Genomic DNA, 14856 nt, shown 5'->3' with positions numbered 1-14856 from the left:
GGTGGTGGCATAGGCTGGCAGCTGCAGCTCCAATTCGACCCCTAGCCTGGGAATTTCCATATGCCACAGGAGTGGCTGTAACAGGAGAAAAAAAATACACTCAGGAGCAAATGTGTGTGTATGTACACATGCATGTATTTTCTAGTGCTGTCTACCAAGAGGCTCTTGGCGTAGCAATAGCTCAATGGCAATAAGCACGCCTAGTGCCCAGGTCTTGGTTTCTAAATACCTTCTCCAGGAAAGCTCTGATTCCAGAGCTAGGGCAGGGAACGTAGAAGTTGTACCTATAACATCTACCAGTGTCAGAAAAGAATGGAAAGGCTCAATGGATGATTGGGATGTGTTGCAAGGACCCACAAATCAGCTAGGAGAGGCAACCGGAAATAGGACAACTTGGGCATAAAAAAGACTGTAAATAGATTATAACACATTGAATAAAATAGAAGACCATGAATTCATACTGAGGTAAGGGTTTGATGAGGGATGGCATGGTTTTCAGTTCCTCACTCAAACTACATGTTAATTACAGAGAGCAAAAGCGTGACTTCACAGTGAGGAAGGCTAGCTGATGCCACTTTATCAGTGAGGGGACAGTTCGAGATCCTGCACCACATGACAGGAAGCAATGAAGACATAACACCACCTCTGAGAGGTTTCTGCTAAAGAGGCACAGCCCATCTAACCATAAGGAAACATCCGACAAAAGAAAGCTGAGGAACATTCTACAAAGCAACTGTCCCATTCTCTTTGAAAGGAGCAAAGTCAAGGACCAAAGAAGGGGGATATGACAACCAATCAGTGTGTGACCATGAACTGGATCCTTGCACCATAAAGGCCATTCTTGGGACCAGTGGCACAACTGCATCTTGGTGGTCTTGTTGGTCACCACCGCCGTGGTACCCTGAGACCAAGGGTACTGTGGTGGTGATGAGTCACAGCTAATTTCCCGATGCCGACGGTCGTGTGGTTGTTACGGAGGAGAATGTCCCTGTTTGTAAAAAGACACTGTGATGGGTTTGGGTTTGATGGCTCATCAGGTTGGCAATGTACCCTTACATGGCCCAGGAAAAGAAGCGTTTTTGTACTATATTTGCAACTTTTCTGTAGGTTTGTGGTTGTTAGCACAAACATAACAGAAATGTAAATAAATAAGGCCTCCTGTTATTTTCGCTTAAATATGTATCTTAAAGGAGGGCATTCACCACCTCAAAGAAGTCCGTCTAGAAGGAAACAGACAGTAAGAGGGAGATCCTCCCTGGTCTGGATGCATCATCCCCTCATTTTGCCTTTCCCAACCAAAAGTCCAGGACAGAAGACTTCCTCGGGAATTTTTGCATGACCCTCGACGTGGCCCATCACAAATTTATCCTACTGTCATTGTAGCTGCCTGTTTTCTTACACATCCTACGAGACTGGGCACGTCTGTCTCAATCATTGCTGTATTCCCGGAGATGAGGACCATTCCACGTTGTTTAGGAGAAAGGAACTGTTTTTCTCTACTCTCAGCTCTTCACGTCTGACACCTGATGTGTTGGTTTACCACACCAAACAATTCCCCAGCCTCCCTGCAGATACCAACTGCACGTGCCATAATGCAACTCAGTGCCGACACTATCCGCCTGAGAAGCAGGGCCAGGTCCCGCGGGGCCAGGGCTCTGTCCCCACCAGGCGGTCCCCTGCCAGAGGCCGACTGCAAATCCAGGTTGTGTGTGACCTGTGCTTCGGACCCACTGGCTATAAATCCGGACTCCCACAACCCCCTCTGGGGCTCCAGCACGTGGTCGAATGACTCACAGAACACCCAGGAATCCTAACACTTACGTTTACCGGTTTATCATATTCGAAAAGACAACGGCCAAAGAGGTACATGGGCTCTAAAGGGTCCCAGGCACGGGAGCTGCCGTCCCAGTGGAGCTGGGGTGTGTCACCCTTCTGGTCTGTGAATGTATATTCACCAGTTGGAAGCTTGCTTATTTATTTATTTGCTTATGTATGTATTTATTAATTTATGTATTTATGTATGTCTTGTGGCCGTATTGGCCACATGTGGAATTTTGCCAGGCCAGGGATTGAATCTGAGCTACAGCCTCAACTGGGGCCACCGCTGCGGCAATCCTGGATCCTTTCACGCACCGGGCCAGGCCCGGGATTGAACCTGAACCTCCGCAGCGACCTGAGCCACTTAGGTTCTTAACCCACCATGTCACAGTGGGAACTCCTGGAAGCTCTCTGAACCCTGTACTTTGGGGATTTTTAGGGAGACTTCATCATGCAGGCATGATCAAATAGGAACTCGTTCCCGGCTCCTCTCGTTTCTCTAGAGATGGTAAGTGTGGCTGAAATTGCCAAGCTTCTGATCAAGGCATGGTTTTTCTGGTGACCAGCCCCTAGCCAGGAGCCATCCAGGACTCATCTCATTAGAACAAAAGATGCTCCTATCACCTGGGAAATGACAAAGGTTTGAGGAGCTCTGTGTCAGGAACCAGAGTCAAAGACCAAATACTAGAACCTTGGCCAGAAACAGATAGATACACACACAGTACCTGGTAGTTCCTGAACAAGCATCGGTTAGATAAACAAAAGAATCGTTCAGGAGTTCCCGTTGTGTCTCAGCGAATTAAGAGCTGAACTGGTATCCATGAGGATGCGGGTTTGATCCCTGGCCTCGCTCAGTGGGTTAAGAATCCGTCGTTGCCGTGAGCCGTGGTGTAGATCGCAGACACGGTTCGGATCTGGCATTGCTGCGGCTGTGGTATAGGCCAGCAGCGACAGCTCCGATTCGACCCCTCGTCCGGGAACCTCCACAGGCCACAGGTGTGGCCCCAAAAAGAAAAAATAAAAAGGAACAGTTCACAATGACCCCCAAGAAGTCTTTCCCTGAAGTCACGGAATTCTTCAAACCAAATAATTAAAGAGTAAAGACCGAGCGACGTGGCCGAATGAAGAGTGTGATCCTTGGACTTTGTGGGGCCCCTTGCCCTGCACCTGGGACCCTCCAGAGAGTTCGCTCTTGACGCTTGAGCCTTCGCTGAGCAGGCCTGGAGAGGCCTGGCGAGAGTCACTGCCATGGATCCACGTGGCCTCGCTCTGCAAAGGGCTGCCGGGGAAGGAACCTAAGAGGGAAGACAATCCGAGAGCTGCCCGGCTTCTGAGCCAGGGGTCTCGGATGACAGCCCAGTCACCCAGTTTCAGACTCTTCGAAATGAGGTCCTCGAGTTTTGCAAATCCTCCCTCTCTTCTCCAAGGGCAGAAGCAAGCCTTCTGAAGCCCTCGGCATGGTGGCCCTTAAAGACAGCTGTTTTCAACAAACCAAGGATGTTTCAGCCTCACCCTTGCAAGCCTGCAAACTGCCCTCAAAGCAAATCTCCCTGGATTTTCTCCCTGCGAATCCAGGCAACCTGGACAGCCCTGGGCAGAGGTGACTTCTTCTGTTCAGCCTCACCACAGACAAGAATTTGTGTAAAGGAGTTCCTGTCGTGGCGCAGTGGTTAAGGAATCCGACTAGGAACCATGAGGTTGTGGGTTTGATCCCTGCCCTTGCTCAGTGGGATAAGGGTCTGGCGTTGCCGGGAACTGTGGTGTAGGTCGCAGATGCGGCTCGGATCCCGCGTTGCTGTGGCTGTGGTGTAGGCCGGCGGCTACAGCTCCGATTCGACCCCTGGCCTGGGAATCTCCAGATGCCGCAGGAGCAGCCCAAGAAATGGCAAAAAGACAAAAAAAAAAAAAAAAAAAAAAGAGTTTGTGTCAAAAGGAAAAGAAACCAGGATTCATTCCACAATAGGGGCGATTGTTCTGAGCTGCCACATTCCCTTCCATGTTTACCTTTAAGTTTCACAATCTCCCAGGAAGTGTGGGAGTCAAGGGTTGATTCCCCTCTGCCCCTCCGGTCAAGACCAAAGGAGATCACTGTTTTTGCAGTTGCTCAAAAAGAAAGTGGTACCAGGCAGGAAGGCACGCTTCGCCAAAGACCCGGGATGACACCTGGGTTCCACTGAGCTCCCCAGCAACGCCATGAAATGCTTCATAGGAATGACGGGGGCGGGGGGAGCCTCGATCTTTTCCTGCTTTTGAGGTGCTCCTGGTGCAGGATTAGCACGTGGGGCTGAGCACTTGTAACCATCTTCTGTTTGATCCTTTGCACACCGAGGAGGACTGAAAGCTGAACAGAAAGATGAGGCTCCTTACTATGCAAATTAAGCCAGAGTAATGAAACAAAGTTGTGAAGAACTGGGAAGGAATTCTCACTGTGGTGTAACGGGATTGGAGGCGTCGCTGGAGGGAGAGGACACAGGTTCGATCCCCAGCCCAGCCCTGTGGGTTAAGGTTCTGGTGTGGCTGCAGCTTCAGCGTGCAACTGCGGCTCGGATGGGTCCCCTGCCCCCTGGCCGGGGAACTCCGTATGCCCTGGGGCAGCCAAAAAAGAAAAGAGAAGACAAAGAAAGAAAGAAAGAAAAAGAATTGAGAAAGCCCCGAGGGCTCTTCCTCCATTTCAGACCAGACTAGACCACACCAGCTTTGGCTTCTAGGCGAAGTCAGCATTGCTTAACAATCCATTGGCAGAATGGGCCGTTCATTGGCAAAATGGTTCATCTGGGATGGAACTCAGATGTGTGTCTTTAGCTCTACCACTGAAAAGCCGAGGAAAATCTCCGTGGACTAGAGCCTCTTGATGTTCAAGTTACAGAATGGGATACCTTTCATGGCATTGCCAACTTTTCAGAAAGTTAGAAATGTGTAGTTTAGTTTTAAATGAGATTGTCATTACTGAATAAAATCAGTGGCTTTTAATGCTGCTACATAATTCTGTACTCAAAGCCCAGTCTCTGAACTTAGAAAGACTGTGTTCAAATTTTTTCTCTGCACCTATGAGCTGAGTCAACTCTGGGGGAACGACATAATCTTTCTGAGCCTCTGTTTCCACATCTATAAAATGGGGGCAATGACAACATATATTTCATAGTTTTTATGAGGGTGAAAAGGGTTAATACAAGTAAAGTGATACCGGGACAGCCTCAACCCTCAATAAAGGCTCACACTCAGTATTGTGTTGCTACGACACCTTAAGGAAGTATTTTGCGGCATTCCCATGGTGGCTCAGCAGGTTAAAAGCTTGACATTGTCTCTGTGAGGATGTGGGTTCCATTCCTGGCCTCCTTCAGTGGGTTCAGGATCCGGAGTTGCCACAAGCTACAGTGTAGTTTGCAGACACAGCTCAAATCTAGTGTTTTCATGGCTGTGGGGTAGACCTTAGCTGCAGGTCAATTTGACCCCTAGCCTGGGAACTTCTGTAGGCCAAAGTGAGGCCCTAAAAAGAAAACAAACAAACAAAAAAACCCAAAGTGCCAAAAATGGACAAATCCGCACACAGAGCAAAGATTTGAACTTTTAAATTTCAGATCATTTTTACGAGCATTGAAGTTGAACCTGCACTTTCAGATCACAAAGGGGAGTCCACTATGGTCTTCCTAGCAGTATCGTACTCTCGTGACTCTTTCTGCTGTAAATGATGCAAACGGAATTAACACTAGCTTAGGTAAGTACACCGCAGGAAGGCAAGAATAGTTTGCCTCAGGAGGCAGAGGTGACCCGTGGTACTCTGTGTCCCCTGAATGTCCCCTCACTCTCACCTGCTGGGCACAGTCAGACTGCCTGGGTTTGAAACTTCTTAAATCTCTCTGTCGATTCTCTCTCTCCACACAGTGGGAACCCTGGCTGTTGGCAGCTTCTGGTCCCAGATCCTAATAATCACGAGGCAATGGAGGAAAATAGATGTTCTCTCCTTCTTAGATCTACTTGAATTTTTTTTTTTTTTTCTTTTTAGGGCCACACGTACAGCATATGGAAGTTCTCAGGCAGGGGTCAAATCAGAGCTGCAGCCGCTGCCACATGCACATCAACCCAGGATCTGAGCCACGTCTGCGACCTACACTACAGCTCACGGCAACACTGGATCCTTAACCCAAGGAGCAAGGCCAGGGATTGAACCCACATCCTCATGGAGACTAGTTGGGTTCATTACTGCTGAGCTACAACAGGAATTCGCCAGCTTGAAAAATCTTGAGGAAGAAGTATGATAGGTGTTGATAGGTCCATTCAATCCTATACCAAGTCCTAGAACTGGGTCTGGGAGAGAGGAGGGTGGGAACGGGAGGGAAGCTGGTCAGAAGGATGACAGAAGGAGACGAACAAGAACATCAGGCACACACCGTGACCTCCACTGCTCTTGGAGGACATCACGCCTATTTTTATAAGTGCTTCCTGAGTACTTAGGAATTAAAAGGATTCTAAATTTTAAGTTCATTTGTATCATGTTTTTAGACTCCACAAATAAGTGATATCATATGACATTTGTCTTTCTCTGTCTGAGCAACTTCACTTAATACGGTAATCTATAGGTCTATCCATGTTGCTAGGAATGGCATTATTTCATTCTTTTTAATGGCTGAGTAGTATTCCATTGTATATATGTACCACATCTTTATCTACTCATATACCAGTGGACACGCAGGGTGCTTCCACAGACATAGAAAACAATCTTATGGTTGTGGGAAAGTGGGGGAAAGGATAAAGTAAGTTTATGGGAGTTCCTGTTGTGCCTCAGTGGATTACAAACCCCACTAGTAGCCATGAGGATGCGGGTTTGACCCTTGGCCTTGCTCAATGGGTTTAAGGATCCAGCGTTGCCGTGAGCTGTAGTGTAGGTCACAGATGCGACTCAGATCTGGTGTTGCTGTGGCTGTGGTGTAGGCCGGCAGCTACAGCTCCAATTAGACCCCTAGCCTGGGAACCTCCATATGTCACGGGGGGGAGAAGAAAGAGAGAAAGAGAAAGAAAAGAAAGAAAGAAAGAAAGAAAGAGAGAGAGAGAGAGCGCGAGTGAGCGAGCGGGAGGGAAGGAGGGAGGGAGGAAGGAAGGAAGGAAGGAAGGAAAGAAGGAAAGAAGGAAGGAAGGAAGTTTGGAATTAACAGATACACACTACACAACTACAGTAGTGTATATAAAATAGATAAACAACGAGGACCTACTGCACAGCACAGGGAATTATAGTCAATATCCTATAATAACCTATGTAACATATGTATTACTATAAATCAACTATGCTTCAATTGAAACATTTTTTAATGATTTTACAGCAGAAAGCCATCGTCATGTCTGTAATACGTCTCAGGCTGTCCTGGGTACAGGCCCATTCATGACCATCCATCCCTTCACGTTTCTCACGAGGCCCACTGGATGCCTGGTGCTGTTTACCCAACTTCCACGGGGCACTGCCTTCCCACCATGGGCACTGGACATAAAGGACAAGCCACCAAGGGGTGCCCTTCTGGGAGGAAGTCTCCAGAGACAAGGACATGCAGAGAAGGGGCAGCTGGCCCTGTTCTCAGGGACTGACTTCATTACCAAGCTGGGAATGGATGAAAACAAATGTTTCAGATCCACGTCAACCCCCAGGATTTCATTGGACTTTATGTTTGTAACAGTTCCACATCTAACCGTTGTACAGTGGGGTTAAACATGTGTGCTCGGTCTAGCTCTGTTCTCTGACTTTCCTCACACGTTCAAGTTCATTTCTGGTCCCTTGGGTCTGTCTGGAAGTTCTAAGAAAGACCTTTTTTTTTTTTGTAAATTTTGCTCAACGTGTGGCAAAGGAACGGTCTGTTTTGATTCGTCACGTACTGACCCAGGCCCACCTCCCCGTCTCTGGGGAACTGCATGAGGCATTTTCCATAGTTATTTCCAGAATAAACAAGGCTTGAAAGGCTGGCCTCGCTTAACCACGGCCACAGCTTCACGTCTCCACTCCAGGCCAGAGGCAGAACTCCCTGACCTTCTGGAAATATTTCAACACAGCCCGTTCTCTGAGGAATTAGAATTTGTATTTTTTCGTCCTCTCTGAAACATCCAAGATAAAGGCACCTTTTTAAATGGCCATGGGCACTTTTGTGATGTGGAAATGTTTCAGCCTTATATTTTCACGGCTATCAACAAAGGCATTAAGTGTCCAAAACTCTCGGGTGAGAAGCACGCAAAAGAAGCACAGAATTGAGGAGGCTGAAGGGGCCACGGTACCCAGCGGGGCCATTGGAAGCGCCCAGAGACATTCTATGCGATTGAGAAATAGTTCTGGCCGCCAATGCCACCTGCTAAATTGGAAACACCTACTGCCCTGAACATGGAACTTAAAAAATGAAAACACCGTCATGCTATGAGGACAGAGTGTTGCATAGGTATTGAGAGGATTTAAACTACCTCATTGGTCATTGATGCATATACCAGGGGAGCCGTTGTGGCCCCCGTGCTCAAAAAGTGATTCTTAAACTGTCCACCGGTCCCCTCTCTGTCCACTGCAGGCAGGAAGAAGTCTTCAAGTCAACTCTTATGGGAGAGAAACACCAAAGGTATTTTGAGACTGGCAGTTAGTTCTGTGTGTTGCCAAAGACGGGAACTTGAACTTGGCATTGCTTTAGATGCTTGTCAGTTTGAGAAACACTCGATAAACCTTGAGTTCCTCAAAAAGAAAGACTGTGGGTGGATGGTTTTAGTCTCCTGGGGTTGAGAAGGCTGTGGGACGTGGAGGGGACTGTGCTGAGCTGGAGAGGACAAGTCTGTCCCCCAAAACAGCCCTGTTCACCTCCAGACAACTGGTGCCAATGCACCCTTATTGTGGTTCCTTCTCATCTTTCGAGGGAAACCACGAATCTCCAAGATTTTGATACTGAAAACTAATTAAGGAGTTCCCGTTGTGGTTCAGTTGGCTAAGAACCCAACAAAGTGTCCATGAAGTTGTGGGTTCAACCCCTGGCCTTTCTCAGTGGGTTAAGGATCCAGAAGCTGGGGTGTAGGTCTCAGTCAGAGCTCTGATCCAGCCTTGTTGTGGCAGTGGCTTAGGCCCCCAGCTGCAGCTCTGTTTTGACCCCCAAGAACTTCCATATGCCACAGGTGTAGCCTTAAAAAGAGAAGAAAAGAGAGAAAAAAAAAATTAAATGTCCAAGGCTGTGTGCCAACACTGAAAGAGTATAAAGACAGTCAAAGTTCTGATCTTCCCGTGATGACTCCTCAACTACTTTTCTGAAATCTCAAAGTTTCTTCAAAGGATGCTGTGGTACCCAGCCTCTGTGTCATCTTCATCATCCCACACAGGGCTGCCCATGGGATAAGCCGAGGTACCTGAAGGGCGCCTGTGGTATGACATGAAATATATTCGGTCTTGCCCTTATTCCTGGCACAAAGCATCTAAAACCCCTGGAATTTCCTGAGTGATAGGAGTGTCTTTTGTTATTCACTAAGAGCCCCTTGGGACCCCACCTGAGTTTATGCTAATGAGGTGGATCAGGGCGGGGCCCAAGATATCCTCAGATATCAGATATCACCAGAAGACCAAATGATTGGAGGGGTAGACTTTCAGCTCCACCCACCAACTTCCAAAAAGTGTGTGTAGTGAGGGAAGGGAAGAAGCTAGAGAATAAACTATCAAAATCTTGAGAAGTTCCCCTTGTGGCGCAGCGGAAACGAATCTGATGAGGATCCATGAGCACACAGGTTCGATCCCTGGGCTTGCTCAGTGGGTTAAGGATTTGACATTGAGTGAGCAACGGTGTAGACCAGCAGCTACAGCTCCGATTCCACCCCTAGCCTGGGAACCTCCATATGCTGCAGGTACGGTCCTAAAAAGAAAAAGAAAAAACTCTTGAACGAGAAGCTTTGATGAGGAGTTCTCTGGTGGCCTAGCAGCTAAGGATCCAGCACTATCACTGCTGTGGCTCGATTCTTAGCCCAGGATCCTCCACATGCCAAGGGCACAGCCAAAAAAAAGCTTTGATGAGCATCCCAGAGGAGCTAGGAAGTGGTGTGTCGGGGGCGGGGGGGGGGGTGAGGGCAGTTCCAGGAACCTCCCACACACACACACCCCAACGCCTTGCGCTGTACATCTTTCCATTGGGCTGTTCGTAAAGGGTGTCCCTTTCAATACACTGGTAAGCATAAGCCAAGTGCTGAGTTCTGAGGTCTGAATTCTGAGAGCCCTTCTAGCACATGCTCAAAACTTAGCAAGGGGTAGCGGGACCCCTGATTTATAGCCAACCAGTCAGAAGTACATGTGGTCCAGGACTGAGGAAGGACTAAGCAAGGCCCGTTGGTTAAGCGAGAGATGTATTCAGACTCAGAGGGGGAGGGAGTGAGCTCAAGATAACCCTAGCCCTGACCGTGAGGAGGTGCTAGGCTTATAAAGGACCTGTGGCAGGAACCTGTGGCTGGATGGAGTTCTTGGCAGGAACAATGAAGGAGGAGGTCGAGGCCAAGGGAGGGGGAGGGAGTCCCAGGACCCAGGGCAGTTAATCCTTGCAGGTGGTTAATCTATGCAGGCAGTCCTTTGCAGCAGGGCTTCGTTTCTTGCTGCCCAACTTGAGCCTCCACATTCGAGGAGAGGGCGTCGATCAGGTGCAGGGCTGCAGGCAGGTCTCCAAGGTGGACGACCACATTTGGGGGGTGGGGGGAGGGTCTGTCTCCATCCCCCTGGGAACCTATCAGCCCAGCTCAAGTGTCCCTGTTTCCGTCTCTACCTCCTGCATCTTCTCATGCCCCACCGTGCTCACCTCAGTCCAGCTCTGGAATAATTACACATGCTGATGAATGAAGAACGCAGCCCCAAATGTTCTCAATGCCAAAATGTGTTTTTTGTTTTTGTTTTTTTTCCTTTTTCTAGGGCTGCACCTGTGGCATATGGAGGTTCCCAGGCCAGGGGTCTAATCGGAGCTGTAGCTGGTCTACACCACAGCCACAGCAAAGGCAGATCCAAGCCACGTCTGCAACCTACACCACAGCTCATGGCAACGCCAGATCCTTAACCCACTAAGTGAGGCCAGGGATGGAACCCACAACCTCATGGTTCCTAGTTGGATTCGTTTCCCTTACGCCACGACGGGAACTCCAAGCTGCCTGACTTTGAAACTTCGATGGTTTCAGTGAACTTCATGACACTCCGTCTAAGTCATCATCTTATAGATGAAGCTATTCTCTTGACCAGCTGCAGAGGAGGGGCTGTGAAAGGCTTGCTTCGTTGGCACCACCAGGTCCACAACCCATTTCCTCCTCCCAACCATCAGCCAAAGCGCCTCTCGACCTACGTGTCCCCCTGGATCCTGGTCTTGCTCTCGTCTTTGACTCTTCCGTTTTGTCTCTCTTCTGCCTCCTTTTTCAAACTCTTCCTCTCTGCAGACTCATCCTCATCCTTACTCCAACCTTCTCTATTATTTCCCGTCAAAAATAAGAGGATGAACAGATGATAGCACAAAACACCCTGGTCCCTACCTTCTCTTTCAATTACCTTCTCACTTTATATTTATAATATTTTAAATATAATATTTTCTTTATATTGAATGTATTTAAAATAAATATTTTATCTATATTAAATGTATTAATATTAAATTATATTTAATATTTAAATTTACATCTCACTTTACTCTCTTCTTTTTTGCCACACCCACAGCAGGCAGAAGGTCCCAGGGCAGGGATCGAACCACAGCAATGACAACACCAGGTCCTTAACCCACTAGACCATCAGGGAACTCCTTTACTTGATAACTTCTCATTCACTTTTTTGTTTTTATGGCTATACTTCCAGCATATGGAAGTTCCCAGACTAGGGACTAGATCTGAGCCAGAGCAGCTGGCCCACACCGCAGCTGCAGCAATGCCAAGTCCTTTAATCCACCATGCGAGGGATCGAATGTGCACCTGCACAGCAAGCTGAGCTTCTGCAGTCAGATTCTTTTTGCCATTTCTTGGGCCGCTCCCGCGGCATATGGAGGTTCCCAGGCTAGGGGTTGAATCAGAGATGCAGCTGCCAGCCTACGCCAGAGCCACAGCAATGCGGGATCTGAGCCATGTCTGCAACTATACCACAGCTCACATCCATGCTGGATCGCTAACCCACTGAGCAAGGCCAGGGATCGAACCCGCAACCTCATGGTTCTTAGTTGGGTTCGTTAACCACTGCACCACGACGGGAACTCCATGCAGTCAGATTCTTTTTTTTTTTTTTTTTTTTTTTTTTTTTGTCTTTTGTCGTTTGTCGTTTGTTGTTGTTGCTATTTCTTGGGCCGCTCCTGTGGCATATGGAGGTTCCCAGGCCAGGGGTTGAATCGGAGCTGTAGCACTGGCCTACGCCAGAGCCACAGCAACGCGGGATCCGAGCCGCGTCTGCAACCTACACCACAGCTCACGGCAACGCCGGATCATTAACCCACTGAGCAAGGGCAGGGACCGAACCCGCAACCTCATGGTTCCTAGTCAGATTCGTTAACCACTGCGCCACGACAGGAACTCCTGCAGTCAGATTCTTAACCCACTCAGTCACAATGGGAACTCTTCATTCTTTTTTTAATATTATTTTTCAATTTCCCCCCAAAAAGTCAAAACACCTCCTCTCACCTCCTACCCAAGTTTCCATTCCAGACAATTTTGCAAATGAGTTTTAAACAAACTTCCAATGACAGAAAATCCCTCTTATGCAAGTAGTTTCAGTAAAAAAGAAAAAGAAGAAAAAAGGAAAGGAACAAGAAAAAAATTGAGAAAAAGACTAACAAGAAAAACATTGAGAAAAGAAATTGAGAAAAAGACTAATTTGATTCCCAAACTGAAAACTGAATGAGAACATTAAAAAAAAAAAATTTCAGCTACCAGAAATGAGAAATTTGACAGTGGAGATGAATAAGTGAATTACAGAAGGAGTGGTTTAAAAGCAAGTTTAAAAGTTTAATCAAAGGTTTAAGCAAACTCATTAAAAGTTTAAGCAAACTCATTAGCAGTCAGATAAACTGAAGAGAATCTTTAAATTTTATTTTTTTCCTACTTAAATTATAAAACTTTATGTTCCATGACCATCAGGATAGTTTAAAAATCACAAAACCCGCAAATGTAATTCACCATATTGATGGCTTAATGGAGAAAATAATCTTATTTCAATAGATACAGAGAAAGCACTTGATAATGTTCAGTGATTTATGGTTGAAAACAATTTACTTAGTAAGGCCAATATAATTAAGGAACCAAATCGGTTGACCTCAAAATAGGGAAATATTCAGGTGCGCCTGGACCTCATCGCATGAGCCCTTTAAAGGCAGGATTTTCTCTGACTGGCCACAGGGAAGGAAGTCAGAAATCTAAAGCATGAGCAGGACCCCCTCCACCACTTTGGGCTTGAAAATGGAGTGGTAGGAGCTCCCGTTATGGCTCAGGCGGTTAAGAACCTGACAGAGATCAGGAGGATGCAGGTTGGATCCCTGGCCTCGATCAGTGGATTAAGAATCCAGCATTGCTGTGGCTTTGGTGTAGGCCGGTAGCTGCAACTCTGATTTGACCTCTAGCCTGGGAACTTGTGTATGCCACAGATGTGGCCTTAAAAAGCAAAAACAAACAAACAAACAAACAAAAACAAACAAACAAAACGGGCGGAGTGGTCCCCATGAGAAGGAACGTGGGCAGCTGGTAGGTACTGAGAACAGCGCCCAGTTGACAGTCAGCAAGAAAGCAAGACCTCAGCTCTACAACCCCAAGGAGCTGGATTTTGTCAAAAAATAAGAGCTTAGAAGCAGATCTTGCTGAGCCTCCAAACGAGAACTCAACCCAGCCCCTATATTTTTCTGTCTTTCTTCTTTTTCTCTTTTCGTCTTTTTAGGGCCACACCCACAGCACATGGAAGTTCCCAGGCTAGGGGCTGAATCAGAGCTGAAGCCGCCGGCCTACACCACAGCCACAGCAACGCCAGATCCAAGCCATATCTGTGACCTACACCAGAGCCCACAACAACGCCAGATTCTTAACCCACCAAGCGAGGCCAGCGATCAAACCCACATCCTCATGGATACCAGTCGGTTACCACTGAGACACAACAGGAATTGCCTCCCAGCCCCTGTCTTGATTTCAGCCTTGTGAGAGCCTGAGCAGGAAACACAGCCAAAGCACGCCAGACTTCCGACCTACAGAACCATGAGTTAATAAATCAGGGTTGTTTCAGGCTGCTAAATCTGTGCTAATTTGCCACATAGCACTAGAAAACAAATGCTCCCTCTGCCTGAAGTTTTCTCCAGAGCATTTATGCATGTGACGAATGTACAAATTTCTCTTTTACAAAATGAAATCTTACCGTGTACAACAAGCAAAAAGTTCAGTTTGCCAAATTGCACCAAACCAGAAAAAACAAGGTGTTGCTATTTTCTTTGGTATATTAAATCTATGGTTAGTTCGAGGAGGGTTGATAGGTTTAAGAGGTTACGGAGGAGTTCCCATCATGGCTCAGAGGAAACGAACCTGACTAGCATCCATGAGGCTGCAGGTTCCATCCCGGGCCTCACTCAGTGGGTTAAGGATCCGATGTTGCTGCAAGCTGCAGCATAGGTCACCGATGTGGCTCGGATCCAGCGTTGCTGTGGCTGTGGTGTAGGCTGGCAGCTGCAGCTCCGATTCGACCCCTAGCCTGGGAACCTCCACATGCTGCAGGTGCAGCCTTAAAAAGAAAAAAAAAAAGAAGAAAAAAGAAGGAAAGAAAATGAATAAGATTTGAAGATCTAATGTATAGCGTTGTAATTACAGATAGCAATACTGACCGTATCCCTGCAAGTTGCTAACAGACTAGATCTTCAATATTCTCACCACAAAAAGAAATGGTAATTATGTGACATGATGGAGGGTGAGCTAACACTTTGGTGATAACCACGTTGCAGTATATATGGATTATATGCATATATAATATATCATATGCTGTGTATATCGAATCAACTTGTCTTTACTGAACGTTACTTGTCAATTACATCTCAATAAAGTTAGGGGAAAACAAAAGAGAAGTTAATGTTTTCGATA

The sequence above is a fragment of the Sus scrofa genome, chromosome 6, assembly GCF_000003025.6.
Source record: "Sus scrofa isolate TJ Tabasco breed Duroc chromosome 6, Sscrofa11.1, whole genome shotgun sequence".
Lineage (NCBI taxonomy): Eukaryota > Metazoa > Chordata > Mammalia > Artiodactyla > Suidae > Sus > Sus scrofa.
This window is presented reverse-complemented; position numbering follows the sequence as displayed.